This window comes from Ovis aries, chromosome 15, assembly GCF_016772045.2.
Source record: "Ovis aries strain OAR_USU_Benz2616 breed Rambouillet chromosome 15, ARS-UI_Ramb_v3.0, whole genome shotgun sequence".
Lineage (NCBI taxonomy): Eukaryota > Metazoa > Chordata > Mammalia > Artiodactyla > Bovidae > Ovis > Ovis aries.
The window spans coordinates 52,291,966-52,307,354 of NC_056068.1; the positions used below are offsets into that span (position 1 = coordinate 52,291,966).

The 15,389-nt window shown below is 36.9% G+C and overlaps 1 protein-coding gene and 1 non-coding gene across 3 annotated transcripts in view; both read left to right on the plus strand.

Moving 5' to 3' along the window:
- PPME1 (protein phosphatase methylesterase 1) overlaps window positions 1-15,389 on the plus strand; it is a 51,047-nt gene that overhangs the window by 4,001 nt on the left and 31,657 nt on the right. The gene's annotated exons all lie outside the window — the stretch shown is intronic.
- Window positions 11,002-11,073, plus strand: TRNAE-UUC (transfer RNA glutamic acid (anticodon UUC)). The gene has a single exon. It is a non-coding gene; the product is annotated as a tRNA-Glu (tRNA).

Genomic DNA, 15,389 nt, shown 5'->3' on the forward strand with positions numbered 1-15,389 from the left:
TAAGGTTACTAATCACTTTTATGAGAGCTACACCCTCATGACTTTATCACCTCCCAAAGGCTCCACCTTCAAAAGTAACATTGGAAGTTAGGAGTTAACATGAATTTTGGGGGCACAAACATTTAGTCTATATCCTGTGGTGTGCTTAAGGGTGTTTTGAAAGTCACTATTTTAGTACATTCCATTACGATTAGAGAGACTGTAAGTCATTTTTCAGTATAGTTTTGGTTCATCAATAGTAAGTACTTTGTTTCTACAATTATCTCTTACAGTTTTATAGTGCTTTAAATGACATATATATTAGTCCCTTTTTTATATTATTCCATGTGGTAAGTTGGGGCAAAGGTTAATATTTTCTTTTATTGAGAAAACTCAAAAGTCATATGTTCATTGACCTGCCTAATATCACAGAATCCTTAAGTGGCAGAAACAAGACTTCAGAAACCCAGATTTATATTGGGTTTTTGTTACTATTGTTGTTCTTACTTGTTGTTGTTCAGTCACTAAGTTGTGTCTGTCTCTTTGTGATCCCATGGACTGCAGCGCCCCAGGCTCCTCTGTCCTTCACTTTCTCCCAGAGTTTGCTCAAACGTTATGTCCATTGAGTCAGTGATGCCATCTAACCATGTCATCCTCTGCAACCCACTTCTCCTGCCTTCAATATTTTCCTAGCAGCGGGGTCTTTTCCAGTGAGTTGGCTCTTCACATCAGGTAGCCAAAGCACTGGAGCTCTAGCATCAGTCGTTCCAATGAATACTCAGGGTTGATTTCCTTTAGGATTGACTAGTTTGATCTCCTTGCTGTCCAAGGGATTCTCAAGAGTCTTCTTCAGCACTACAGTTCAAAAGCATCGATTCTTTGGTGCTCAGCCTTTTTTATGGTCCAACTCTCACATCCATACATGACTACTGGAAAAACCACAGTTTTGACTATACAGACCTTTGTAGGCAAAGTGATGTCTCTCCTTTTTAATACACTGTTTAGGTTTGTCATTGCTTTCCAAGGAGCAGTTGTTTTTGAATTTCATGGCTGCAGTGAAATCACCATCCACAGTGATTCTGGAGCCCAGTTCTCGTTATACTTTGGTGCAAAAGAGATGGTTGTTTGAAGTGATAATGATCTGAGTTTGAAGGCTAGCTTGAATTTACTTTAGTTAAGTCATTTAACCTCTCATGGTCTGTTTCTTAACTCTAAAACTGGGATATTTCTGCTTACCTTAGAGCGGTGAGAACGAGATAATATATGAAAAGCAGTTATGCTTCCTGACACACAGGCTCTTAAGGAATAGTAACTAGTAGATTATGTTAAGAACAATGAGAAAGGCTCATTCTTTAAGAAATAGAAGCACTTCTTTCAGTATCTTATGTTAGCTTTTTCCCCTTCAAGCTGTGTATTTATTCATATCTGATCAGACAGTTTTTCATTCAACTTCTTAAATGTGTTACAAATATCAGGGCCTCTTAGGAAGGCTTTAAGGGGCTGTTTACCACAGATAGAGAAATAAAGGGCAAAGTGGAGTGATTTGCTCAAGGTTGCATATTAAGTTACTTAAAGAGTTAAATCTTATGTTACTAAAAGAGTAATCTGTTTATGCTAATAATCAAACAGTTAATTTATAATTCACATACTGTAGAATTCACCCTTTTAGAGTATGCAGTTGAGTGATTTTTTAGTATGTTCAAGGTTGTGCAATCATCACTAATTCCAGGACATTTTCATCATTCCATAAAGAAACTACTTACCTGTTCACGTCACATCCCCTTCCCCTAGCCCCTGGCAACCATTAATCTATTTTCAGTGTCCATGAAGTTGCCTGTTCTGGAGATATATAAATAAAACCATACAATATGTGACCTTTTGTGACTGGGTTCTTTCACTTAGCGTAGTATTTTCATGTTGTAGCATTTATTAGTACTTCATTCTTTTTTTTTTTCCTGCTGAATGATATTCCGTTGTATAGATATATCACAATTTATGTAGTTATTTTTCAGTTGCTGGACTTGAGTTTCCAGTGTTTTGCTCTTATGAATGATGATCCTGTGAACATTCATATGCAAATCTCTGTGTGGAAATAATGTTTGTATTTCTTTGGATATAACCTAAGAATGGAATTGCTTCAAAGCCTTTTATATATTAGGAGTTTTTTTTCCTTATAAGTGTTAAAAAATATTTTTCCAAGTTGCCCTTTTACTTTGCTTATAATAATTTTTGCCATGTAAAAAGTTCTGTTTTAAAATTTTAATATACTCAGACCTCTGTAGAAAAACCCATTGCTTCTGGATTTTGGATTGCAGAAAGATATTTCCTTCTTCTAGGTTATAAAGTAATTCATATGTTTTTCTCCCTGAGACCTGTATGCTTTCTTTTTTACATCCATCTGAAGTTTATCTTGATATGCAAAGTGAACAGATGTATCTTTTTTATCTTTTGCGTGCTTGTATGCTGAGTTGCTTCTCTTTGCAGTCCTATGGGCTGTAGCCCTCGAGGTGCCTCTGTCCATGGCATTTTCCAGGCAGGAATACTGGAGTGGGTTACCTTTTCCTCCTTCAGAGGATCTTCCCAACCCAGGGATCAAACCCATGTCTCTTGCATTTCCTGCATTGGTAGGCGAGTTCTTTACCACTATAGCCACCTAGGAAGCCATTTTAATCTTTATCCATAGGCGGTCCAATTGTGTAACACAATTTTTTAAAAGTCTTTATCCTTACCCCGTTACATGAATTTCACCTCAGTAAAAATTAGTCCTTTCCCCCGCTAATTAAAATTACTTCTTTATCATACACCAAATATCTATGTAGATTTGGGTCTGTTTACAAATTTTCTTTCCTTTTCCATTAGTCTGTTTATGTGCCGCTGCTATGCTTTAAATCAGAGAGGCATTTTTAATATGTTCAGTAAATGGTAGGGATAGCTTCCCCTTCATTCTCTTTCAGGATTTTCCTGGCTCCTCTTACTTTTTTTACATGTAAACTTTTTAATCAACTAGACTATTGCCTAATAGTATTTTTATTGGCATTATATTAAATATGTAAATTAACTTAGAATCAACATTTTGATGACGTTGAGTCTTCCTTGAAGTATGTTCTTCAATTTGTATAAATCCCTTTTGAATGAAAAATATTTCCAATGGAAAGTACTGATATGTTGCATTTAATATTTTATATTACATAATGTAGACTTGTTTAATATTGTATTTAATATTACTTAAATATGTACAAATTAAAACAAGGGATAAATTCCTATGTATAAGAGTAATATAATTAGAAAACTATTTAAATATATTTACTATTTAAACACAGCCTACAAAATTCCTCAAATTCAGATTAACAATATTACGTTAATGTGAAATTAATTTTTTGTTAACAACTTGTGATTTAAGCAGAAAAACTATTTATTGAAGTAATACTTTTTATAAATACGAAGTTCAGAGTTGATTCAGTTATTCAGCTGTATCAATCAGGACCCAGACTTTTGGCATCCTTTCTTTTGACATCCTTAGAAATGTTGGCTTTTCCTTCTCTTACTGGTCACCTTATGGTTGCAGGATGGCTGCTCTGCTGCAACTCCACTTGCGCCTTAACGTTATTCTGTCTTTCCAAATAAAAAGGAAGAAACAAAGACCTTTTCCTGACTTAGCTTGTCCCTGTTTTTTTTTTTTTTTCCCCTAGAATGGAAAACTCCCCAGCAGGTTTTTCCCTTAAGTCTCTGTCTAGAACTGGTTCACACATATATCCTAAAACTAATCACTGACAGTAGGGGATGGGATTCTGGAGAAGGCGATGGCACCCCACTCCAGTACTCTTGCCTGGAGAGTCCCATGGATGGAGGAGCCTGGTGGGCTGCAGTGCATGGGGTCGCGAAGAGTCGGACACGAGCGACTTCCCTTTCACTTTTCACTTCCATGCATTGGAGAAGGAAATGGCAACCCACTCCAGTGTTCTTGCCTGGAGAATCCCAGGGACGGGGGAGCCTGGTGGGCTGCCGTCTATGTGGTCGCACAGAGTCAGACAGGACTGAAGTGACTTAGCAGCAGGGAATGGGATTACTGTGACTGATTTAGACCACTTCTGATTCATTCTTTTGGGGTGGAGGAGAGATAACAAAGATCTTTATTAGCTACTGTTTATTTGGAATTCTTTTAGGGAATAGAGAATGTTGGGAAGTGGGAAAGGGATGTCTGGAGTAGAGAGTAAACAGCAACTGCTCTAAGTCTTGATATTAACAAGAGGAACAGGCTAATCTGACTTCAGATTCCCTACTGTTTTCTTTACAGCACAGGTTTAGGAAGTGGTTTCTCTCTTTCCCTCCCTCCCCCATTTTCTCCCTTTCCCCTATATGCCACTTTTGAGCCCCTTGACCTGAGCACTTCTGAGTGAATGTCGATTTTCCCATTTTTGCTAGACTTATTGCCAGCAAATCTATTTCTCCATAATTGGGTAATTGGAATTTTTTTAACCTGATGAGACTTTCTTGTTACGTTACTTGATGTCAGATTTGAGGAAACACCTTTGATTGGTTACGAAAAACTTTTTCCTTTATACTGTGAAATAGTTACTTTTAGAGAGGAAACTTTTAAGTAATAAATAGCTCTTTTAAAAGCATGGTCCACTTATATACCACACTTAGATGTCCTTCAAATTCAGTATTGACAACCAGTCCCAAGCACATACTACCTATATAGTTGACCCTTGAACAGCAATGGTTTAACTGAGCAAGTCCTGTTATACGTGGGTTTTTTTTTTTTTTTTTTTTGAGAGTGAATGCCATAGACCCTTGAACAACAGGGAGTTGGGGTGACGACCCTCCCCACAGTGAAAAATCCAGGTATAACTTACAGTTGGCCCCCTCCATATTCCATGGTTTAGTGTCTGCAGCTTCTACCAAATTCCACTTCTGTTTTATTTACCATTACATTTGTGTAATATTTGCTTTTGAAAACAAATCCTTGTATAAGTGGACCCATGCAGTTCATACTGTGTTGTGGAAGGGTCAGGTGTACTACACTTAATACAATTGATGATTGGTTGAAATTGCCTCTGTGGAATCTCAAATATGGAGGGCCCACAGGTATGCAGGACCAACTGTAAGTTATACATAAATTTTCAGTTGCGTGAAGGGTTACACACACATATACCCTCAAACCCAGCCCCTCTTCTTGTGTTGTTCAAGGGTCAACTCTGTATTTTGAAGATTGAATAAGAGATTATGTTGAAAATTCTAGTCATTCAAAATCATGGCAGAAGGCTGAAGTTGTTTACTATCAGTCTTTTTCCACTGTGTCTCTGTGTATGTCCTTGCCATGGACTTTTTCCAGGTGTAAATGGGAATCCTATCTCTGCCACTAATAAGCCATGTGACTTGGTCAAGTCTTCCTCTTTCTGGGCCTCAGAAGGAACTCTGAGGTGTACTGTAAAGACTTCGGTGGCACCAGACATGCTTGAGTTTAAGCTCCAGTCCTGTAGAGAGTGGCTCTGGGAAATTTATGTCTTTGAGTCTTTCACATGTTTTAAAGGGAATATTTTTCTTGCTGAATTCAAAATCCAGCTTGTTACATAATAGACAGCTAATTATTCCTTCCCATAAAGTAAGATTTGAGTTAGATGATCTCTTAACAGCCTGCTTCAGTACACAGTTTTTAGAATCTAAGTCATCTGCTTTAATAAGATGCCCTTGTCAATAGTAGTGAACTCTCATGATCCCAGACAGCCATTTGGTTGCCTTCCTTTCCATTCTTTCCATTCTCTTCAGTATTGCTAATGAGAGCTTTTCTTTTTTATGTGTAAGAGCAGTGGTGCCTTGCTTTAAATAGCTGGCTGCAATTAAACTTCAGTATTTTGTCCCCACCAGAAGTCTCCTAAGCTGGAGAATTTGTGACAGCAGTGACTAGGACTGCTACTGTGCAGCTCATGACTCATTACTCGCCCTCCTAACAGACAAGCAGCCTAGTAGATGTTGAAATATTATTATATCTATTTGGATTTGAGACATTCACCTAAAGACATACAACTTTTATTTCTTATTCCTTGTCTCTAGGCAGGGAATAATTTTTCCTCTCTTTTTCTTCCTCCTCTCCCTCATTTCCTTAACAGTTGATACATAGTGGTCATACAGTTTTGTTGGTTTTGGTTATTATCTCCTAGTAGGCATTATCACATAGTAGTCAAGGAGCACATCTTCTATGTCCCCATAGTCTTCTGTAAATACAACACTTAGCCCTCTGACTCCTGTAATTATTGATCTGCTGTCTACTCAGGTCTGTGAGCTTCTTAAGGGTAGGAATCATGTCTTAATTTCCTGGGTGTCTAACGTGCTGGCTGCTTAAGTGCTGACTGAATGAGAAACTGAAATCCTAGACCTGTTTAGCTTCATTCTATAAAGAAACCTTATTTCCTCACCAGTTCCATTAAGATGGGGTAACTTAAGTGATACTCCATTGAAAATCGTTTCAGTTCATAAATAGAATCAATACTTTATTTCAACACCAAGCCATTTAGGCTGAGTGTGTTGTGTTTACAAATACATTGACTAATTTGAGATTTAAAATGCTCATATGGTTGAAACTTGTGCTTGGAGTTTGTCTCTTGTATATAAAGATTCATGCCTGTTGCTTAGTTTTACTTCAACAAAACTTGACACTTTTTCTCTTTCTCTCTCATTCTCCAAAACTGAAGTGAGTCCTTACTATAAGAGTAGTTAGTTGTTTAGTTGCTAAGTCGTATCCAACTCTGTGCCTCCATGCACTGTAGCCCACCACGCTCCTCTGTCCATGAGATTTCCCAGACAAGAATACTGGAGTGAGTTCCCATTTCCTTCTCCAGGAGATCAATCTTCTGGACCCAGGAATTAAACCCGGGTCTCCTGCTTGGCAGGTGATTCTTTACCATTGAGCCACCTGTGAAGCCCAGGAAGATTGTGCAGGCCATGGAGCAGCTAAATCCTGGCACCATAACTCCTGAGCCTGCACTCTAGAACCTGTACTCTGCCCCAAGAGAAGCCAGCCACTGTGATGAGAGGTCTGTGCACTGCAACTGGAGAGTGGCCCCCACTCGCCACAACAGAGAAAACCCACACCCAGCAGTACAGCCCCAGAGTAGCCAAAAATAGCTAACTAAAGATATGAAGTTACAAAAAGAAATGTAAAATGAATTCTGCGTGATAACGTATTGTGTCATACTTTAGTTGGTAGCTCTTTTTATTTTTTTGGCCACACTGCATGTCTTGTGGGATTTTTAGTTTCCTGACCAGGGCTTGAACTTGCTCCCTTGGCAGTGAAAGTGCAGAGTTCTAACCACTGGACCACCAGGGAATTCCCTGGTAGCTCTCTTTTTAGTGTTACAAAAATCATGGTTTATCATAAGTCATTGGTGCCTTGTACATACAGTATTTCATCTAACAACTTGATTGTGATCTATTTTGCTTAGTCTTCACTAATTTAACAGTAATCTCCTTTTGTGTAGTAGCCTCGAAGTGGTTAGCACACAGGAGGTCAATAAACATTTGATCAATGAATGAATGATGCTCAGATACAGTGGATATATGACATTTTTTCCATCAGCTTAGAATTGTGCACCCTCAATTTAGCAGGGAAGTAAATGTGAGGGAAGAGCCAGATTTGTTGAGCATAGAAGTGAAATTTTAAAACTGGTTATTAACAGTATATAAATATGAACTTGTACCCTATTACATCCCTCTATGATTCCATATTTAATATCCCTCTGTGTTTATCCTGTTAAGAAAATGCAACCCAGGTTGTTGTGGGGATTAAATTTAGATAATGCTTGTCAAGTGCCCAGCACAAATGCACATGTGTCTGGTTTGTTTCATTTAATCCTTCTCATCCATTTAATTAAACCAGCTTTTCCTTAAGCATAAGAACCATGGTTCAAGATGTATTAATATCAATTTAAATTCCGTTTCCTATGTGAACCACCTGAACTACATGATTGTTATTAACTGAATTTCATCACAAATAGCATTGTAACATATTATGGCTAAATAGACTTGGGGATGGAGCTTCTCAGAGAATCTATGAATATTTTATAATACTGTTAATCAGAGGAAATGTACTTCAGTTTTTCCAACAACTTACTTTACAAACCTTTGGAATATAAGCCCATTTTTAAGTTGGAGAATACACTAACATTTTTTTCCACTGACTATTGGGAAATTACATTTTTATCGACAGTTAGGTTTGTACTTTTGCCTATTCACTATCCAAGTCATTATTTAATAAAAATAGTACTTCCACTTTTTATAGCATTTGATTTAACAAAATTTTCCCACCAGATGTAACCTTTGTGAATCCTTCTCTGACCTGGTTCCACCCCCATAAGTGTCCTGAACAAGCTTGAATGTTCCATGTGTGAGCTCTCTTATTTCTGTCATAGCTATAGTATACAGTGACTGTTTCCTTGCTTATCTCCCTCCAAGCATTAGCTCTTTGAGGTAAAGAACCAAGTTTTCATTGATGAAAATTTCAGGCCTGCTGATTTCCCTCATGCCCAGAAAGTGTATCAGGGCCTGCCATACAAGGCATACCCAAAGGTCTCTTTAATTGAAATTAAGTTAGCTGCTTATATAAATAAGTTGTGACTGGAAAAAAATCCCTTAAATAATTGCCCTAAAGATATTTGCTGTTTGTCTTTTATCCTGGATCATCATGGCATTTAGATGGGTCTAGGGTAGGGGTTATAGAACCATTGGTTCTGAAATATTAGGGTTTTCTATAAGGATTTTATTGACTTTAAGCTCTGACCTCAAAACTCTTTCTTCCTATTGTGATATGTCTAAGCAGAATAGCAGCTTACATGTGTTCTGATGACTGAGAATGGCCATGCATCAGTGATGAGAGTGAACAACTCCAGTTGATCTTTGTAGAATATCATAAAGTGTTCTATTGTCTGCTTTTTTGCTTTCATTACTGATGTCTCAGTGGTTGTGTTTTTGTTTGAGGCCAGATCACGTTATATCCTTTTTTCTGTTTACTTTAGTGTTTTCGAAAACGATGTTACTACTTACGCTGTTCTTATATTGGGTGAGTGGTAGAAATAAAATTTAGAAAACTTTCTAACTTGGGTAAAGCACAGTTCTTTATTAGCAGAAGTATAAGATTAGAGCTGTTCTTGTGCTGCAGCAGTTGTCTTTATCCATCCATTTAAAACAAAGCAGGTTTTTGTGTGATCTGACTCAGCAGGTTGGAAGTTCCCATAGACTAAGTATCTTATCTGAAAGTGGTTTTAAGTAAGGTAAGGTTTCATTCATACAACCATGTCGTATATTGGGCCATAAATATCCTTTCTTGTCTAATACAGGATGTTGTGTAAAATCCTACTATTTCCATTTTTGGATTCTATGATGCCCGGTTAATAAGGAACATTTTCATCAGTGGCCAATGCAGAGAAGTATTAGGAGTGGGATGTAGAATTTTCAAGCACCTGGTAAATCAGTGTTTTGTAAGTTGGAACTCTTTTAAAAGGTTTCCTCTGTTCTTTCTTTGTGAATAACTTCAGAGAGACTTGAGAATTGTCTTTGATTCTTCCTTTACACCCTACCCTTCTGCTCTCTCCCATGATGATAATTATAGTAGTAAACCTTGACTTTCTTCTTAGTCTCCATGGTACTCAGGCTTGCTTTAATAAGAGTCCTCTACCAATCATTATCCCTATGGCAGGAACCAGTCCTCTTCCACTTCTTCCTGGGGATTTCTGGGTGCTTATTGTTAGCTTTGATGGTTTTAAGAGTGCAGAGAGAACCTAATATTATTTTGAGGGTAGTATTAAAAACTAATAACGAAGTGACCCTAGCTGAGCTACTTTCTATGCTTTTGGATGAGTTATTTAACCTCTCTTGGGTTTAGCTTTCTCATTTGCAAAAGAGGAATTATAGCAGCTACCCTAGAGAGTTGTTGAAATTAATTCATTAATTCATCTCCATTTTCTCCTCAAGTCCCTTGAAATTATAGTAAAGTAACTTGGAAAAAGGAATAATCAAAGGACAAAGAGGAGGGAAGGTAAGATACCAGCAGGATTTAGGAAGATGGCAAGTTGAAGACTGTTAATTCTCTGACAGGGAAGAGCAAACTGTCTGTAGAAAGAGAGTGAAAGTTGAAGTTAATCCATATAACCCCATAAAGATTCAGGAATTGTAGATGCTAGGTACCTCTGAAAGGGGGCTAAAAATAGGATTGATTGACTCCATTAGACTCTCACATCTTTTCCTTTCCTTCTATTTATTGAAAATATATTTCTCAATACTGGGAGACAGGTTAACTTCTGGAAAAATTGAACCAGAGTGGCTCTGGACTTAGAGACAATAGGGATATGAGGGCAAAGATAAAGCAGCTGGATGAAACAGGTATTAAGTGAAAGGACATAATTTTGTCTTCTAAATATGTTTGTGTTTTCTTCTTTACTTTCCTCAGGTCTTTGCTTAAAGAAGCCTTCCCTGATCACCTGATTTAAAATTCATTCCTTCTCATTCTGATATTCATTGTCACCCTTCCTGACTTTATATGGCCCTTATTGCCACCTTGCAAATTTTTGCTCCTGTCTCCTGTTAAGTGTAAACACAAGAGTAGGGGTTTTGTCTTTTGTTCACTGCAGTATTCCCAGTGCCTCAAATAATATCTCATAGGTGCTTATTAATGCCTGTTTGTTGAGTGAACAAATGAGACTCTTTAGATCCTTTTCAGAAGGCTCACAGCTAGTTTTATGTCCCCAAGCAGAAGATTGGAGGATTTATCTCTGGAGAAATGGCTGGCCTAAGAGAAAAGACATATAGATATTGATATTGAAGGGGAAGAGTCCGTCATTTAAAAGTGTAGGTCTCTACTTGATAACTGTACAATGATACTCAATAGTCAGCAAACCCTCCTTTTTCATAGAATCACCAGCAATCCAGGGAAAGCCTCCAGTGCAAAAGACAGAAACCAAAACAAAATGAGAAAAGGAAACAGTAGTGCATAGAACAAAATAAAATACTAAATAAGCGAGCATCTCGAATTTTCTGGTGGTCCAGTGGTTAGGACTTGGCACTTTCACTGCTATGGCCCAGGTTCAATCCCTGGTTGGAGAACAAAGATCTTGCAAGCCAAGCCTTGGGGTGCAGCCAAAAAAACCCCACAAAAAACCAAACACATCCCCCGCCCCCCAACATCTCTTGTTAGAGATGAGACAGTATGGCATCTGTGAAACAAGAGAATGCTCTTTTATATTAAAAAAAAAAAAAAAAAAAGAGGAACCTGGTTTCAGAGAACAAAATGTAAATGTTGGGAATAAAAACATGTATAGTAGATATAATTCAGTAGAAGAGAAAGTTTAAGGGATCTCCTAAGAAGAGGCTTGTTCTACTTTAAGATTAAAGTTTAGAAATGTGGGGGATAAAAAAATTCTTTAAAACTCAACTGCAGTATAAAATGAAATTTAAAAAGTATATAATGGTAAGAAATGACAGAAAATCTATAAATTTAAAGAACTCAACAGCAATACCATTAGAAGCTGATAGAAAAATGCCCTAAAGTTTGATAGAGAATAATATAAAATTAATGTAAGTTAAAATGTAAATTAAAATTGTTTTGTCTAATATTTGCCCTACTATGTTTTTGTCCATCTTCTTTTATTTTGGAATTTTTTGTCTTTTTTAAAAAGTATATAGTTGGAAATTAAAAAAAACTCATCTTAAGAGATTTAAAACCTAGAGTAATTAGTTTATTTTTGATACATTTGGATTTATTTCTGCCATCATATTTTGTCTCATCTGACCTGTGTTTTTCTCATTTCATTTTTTTCTCTATTAGGGTAGTAATGATATAATCTATTGTTTAAATGTTTCCCTTCTCATGTTTTTGGTAACAACTTTATTGAGATAGAGTTCACATACCATACAACTGACTCATTTAGAGTGTACAGTCAATTTTTTTTTAAGCATATGCCCAAAGTTCTGCAACCATTACCACAGGCAATTTCGAACATGTTTAGCATCCCCAAAGAAACTTTATACCCATGAGCAATATGTCTTGCTTTTTAGTTCTCACGTTCTCTTAAACCTCCAAGCCCTAGGCAGCCATCGTTTTCTTTCTCAATAGATATACCTAAAAAAAAAAAAAAAAAAAAAGATGTACCTAATCAGGACATTTATAATAAATGGAGTTAATATATGTGATCTTTTGTGAGTGACCTCTTTGCTTGCCATAATATTTTAAGTTCATCTTTATTGTAGCATGTTGAATTATTCTATTCCTTTTTTGTTGCCAAATAATATTCCATTGTGTGGATTTATACCAAATTTGTTTATCTGTTCAATAGTTAATAAAGACTTGAATTGTTCCTCCTTTTTAACTATTATGAGCAATGCCCCTGTGAACATTGGTATAGAAGTTTTTATGTAGACATGATGTTTTCATTTTCCTTGGGTAATTTCCTAGGAGTGGAATTGCTAGATCATATGATATCTTTGTTTAACCTTTTGAGGAATTGACAAACTGTTCTTCAAAGCAGCTGTACCATTTTATATTCCCATCAGCAACGTATGTAGGTTCTAACTTTCTCCATTCTTGCCAACACTTGTCATTGGCAGTCTTTCTGTCAAAAGCTGTCTTAGTGATGTGAAGTGGTTCTTTGTTGTGGTTTTGATTTGCATTTCCCTAATAACTAAATGATGCTGAATATCTTTTCATGTCCTTATTGACCACTTGTATATCTTCTCTGGAAGAATGTCTATTCAGATCCTTTGTTCATTAAGAAATTGGGTTGTCATTGTATTATGAGTTCTTTATGTAGTCTACATACAAGTTCCTTACCAGATCTATGATTTTTCATATTTTCAGTGGTGTCCTTTGTTTTTTGTTTTTGTGTTTTTTCCGACCACACCACATAGCTTGCAGGATCTTAGTTCCCCAGCCAATAATTGAACCCAGGCTACCACAGTGAAAGTGCCAACTCCTAAACACTGTACCACCAGGGAATTCCCTGTATATGTTTTAAAATATAATTATATAAATGTGATCTTATATATATTATTTTTATATATTCACATATTTTTATACAAATGTACATATAATTTTAGCGAATGCTTCCAAAGTTGAATCTATCAAAGTACTTCCTCCCACAGTATGGAAATGGTCTGTAACATAAAAAATTCAACATCAAAGAAAGCTGTCAGTCAAGTGTAAAAATGGGTAACAGCATTTTGACATGCAAAGTTTCAAAATTGATTCCCCTTTCTCGGGAAGCTAATGGAGGATGTGTTCCATCAAATAAAATGGAGTGTTTTTGGATTTCATTCCCATGTAGGTCACCACAGAGCACTGAGTCGAGTTCCCTGTGCTATAGAGTAGGGTTCTTACTAGATACCTACTTTATACATGATACTGTATATGTCAGTCCTGTTCTCCCAGTTCACCACCCTCTCCTGCAGCCTCACTGGTATCCATACATCCAGGGAATAAACTAATTTTGAAAATGACTGGCTCCATGACAAAAGTAGTAAGTGTTAGTTGCTGACTGACTCACAACTGACTTGTGAACCCATGGACTGTAGCCCACTGGGCTCATCTTCATCTGTCCATGGAATTCTCCAGGCAGGAATACTGGAGGGGGTTGCCATGGAAAAGATTCCCTTTTCCAGGGAATCTTCCTGATCTGGGGATCAAACCCAGGTCTCCTGCATTGTAGGCAGATTCTTTGCCATTTGAGCCACCGGAGAATAGAAGAGGATAATTTGAGAGTAACCAAAGGACTACTTTAATCCTCACAACAAAGCATATAAAACTGATGCTACAAACCTATCTGACATGAAGAAACTCAGGCCTTGAGAAGTTAAGTGACTTGCCCAAGGTCACACAATTAATAATGGGAGAACAACGCTTTAGTCTCTAGCAAATGGAAAATTAATTTAGATTTTAAAAGTTTTAAGAGTGCAGTAGCCCCTCATTCTTTTCATCGTAAAAATTTTTCCAATTTCTGCTGGAAATAGACTGTTAAGGTCAACATATAGGCCAAGGGGTTTTTTATTTTATCAAACTACAATTGATTTACAATGTTGAATTAATTTCCACTGTATAGCAGAGTCACTAAGTTATAAATATATATTCTTTTCTGTTGTTTATCATGGAATATATAGGACCTTGTTTATCTGTCCTATGTGTTCTGGTTTGCATCTGCTAATCCCCAACTTGAAATCCTTTCTCTCCCCACCCCAATCACAAGCTGGCAACCGCAAGTCTGTTCTCCATATCTGTGAGTCTGTTTCTATTTCATAGGTATGTTCATTTGTGTCGTATTTTTAGATTCCACATATAAGTGAGATGGTGTTTTTGTCTTTTTCTTTCTGACTTACTTCACTTAGTATGATAATCTCTAGGTCCATCCTTGTTGTTGCAAGTGGCATTATTTCATTCCTTCTTATGGCTGAGTAATATTCCATTGAATATGTGTACCATATTTTCTTTATCCATTCCTCTGCTGATGGACGTTTAGGTTGCTCCCATGTCCTGGCCGTTGTAGATAGTGCGGCTATGAATATTAGGGTACATGTATTTTTTAGAACTAGTTTTCATACAAGGCCCTTACTATTTTACTTCTTGTCTAAATTACCAAATGTCATCAAGTCTTGGAGTGTATAAACAATTATCTGTTGAAATGCAGATATTAGGAGTATGTCTGAAAAATCTCTGTGGTAGTAGGAATAGCATTTTGAGGTATAGATTATTGCCTTTTAAACTAAATGGGAATTACTCATATGTTGGTAAAGTTGGGTAGTCCCTGAAACTTTTTTTTAAAGGAAGATTAGATAGAAGTAGAGGCTGTTCTCCTGTCAATAATTTTTGATTGTAGAAAGTACTTTTTCTTTAACCTGTGCCTGGCCAACTCAGAAAGTTTCTGTGGCCTTGGCAAAGTTAATCATATTTAGATTCTGAACAGGAAACCTTTGATAATATGCTCTAAATAAAGCCTTATTACTTTTCAGAAGTATAAATGAGAGCGTGAGAAAGAAAAAAAAAAAAAGTCTGAGGGGACTTCCCTGGTGTTCTATGATTAAGAAACTGCCTTGCAATGCAGGGGATGCAGGTCTGATCCCTGGTCAGGGAACTGGTATCTCACATGCCACAGAGCAACTGAGCCCTTGCACCACAGCTAGAGAGTCCACGTGCTACAGTGAAAGATTCTGCATGATGCAACAAAGGTCCTGTGTACCACAATTAAGACTTGATGCAACCAAATAGATTTTTTTTAAAAATCTGAGAATTAGTGCAGCATTGGAATAAAGAACAGAGACTTTGAAGAGTGATGGAACTTGGGTTGAATACTGTTACTGCCACTTGGTAGTTGTATAACCTTGGGCAAGTTGCTTTGTGTATCTAATCTGTTTTCTCATCTGTGAAATGGGGATAA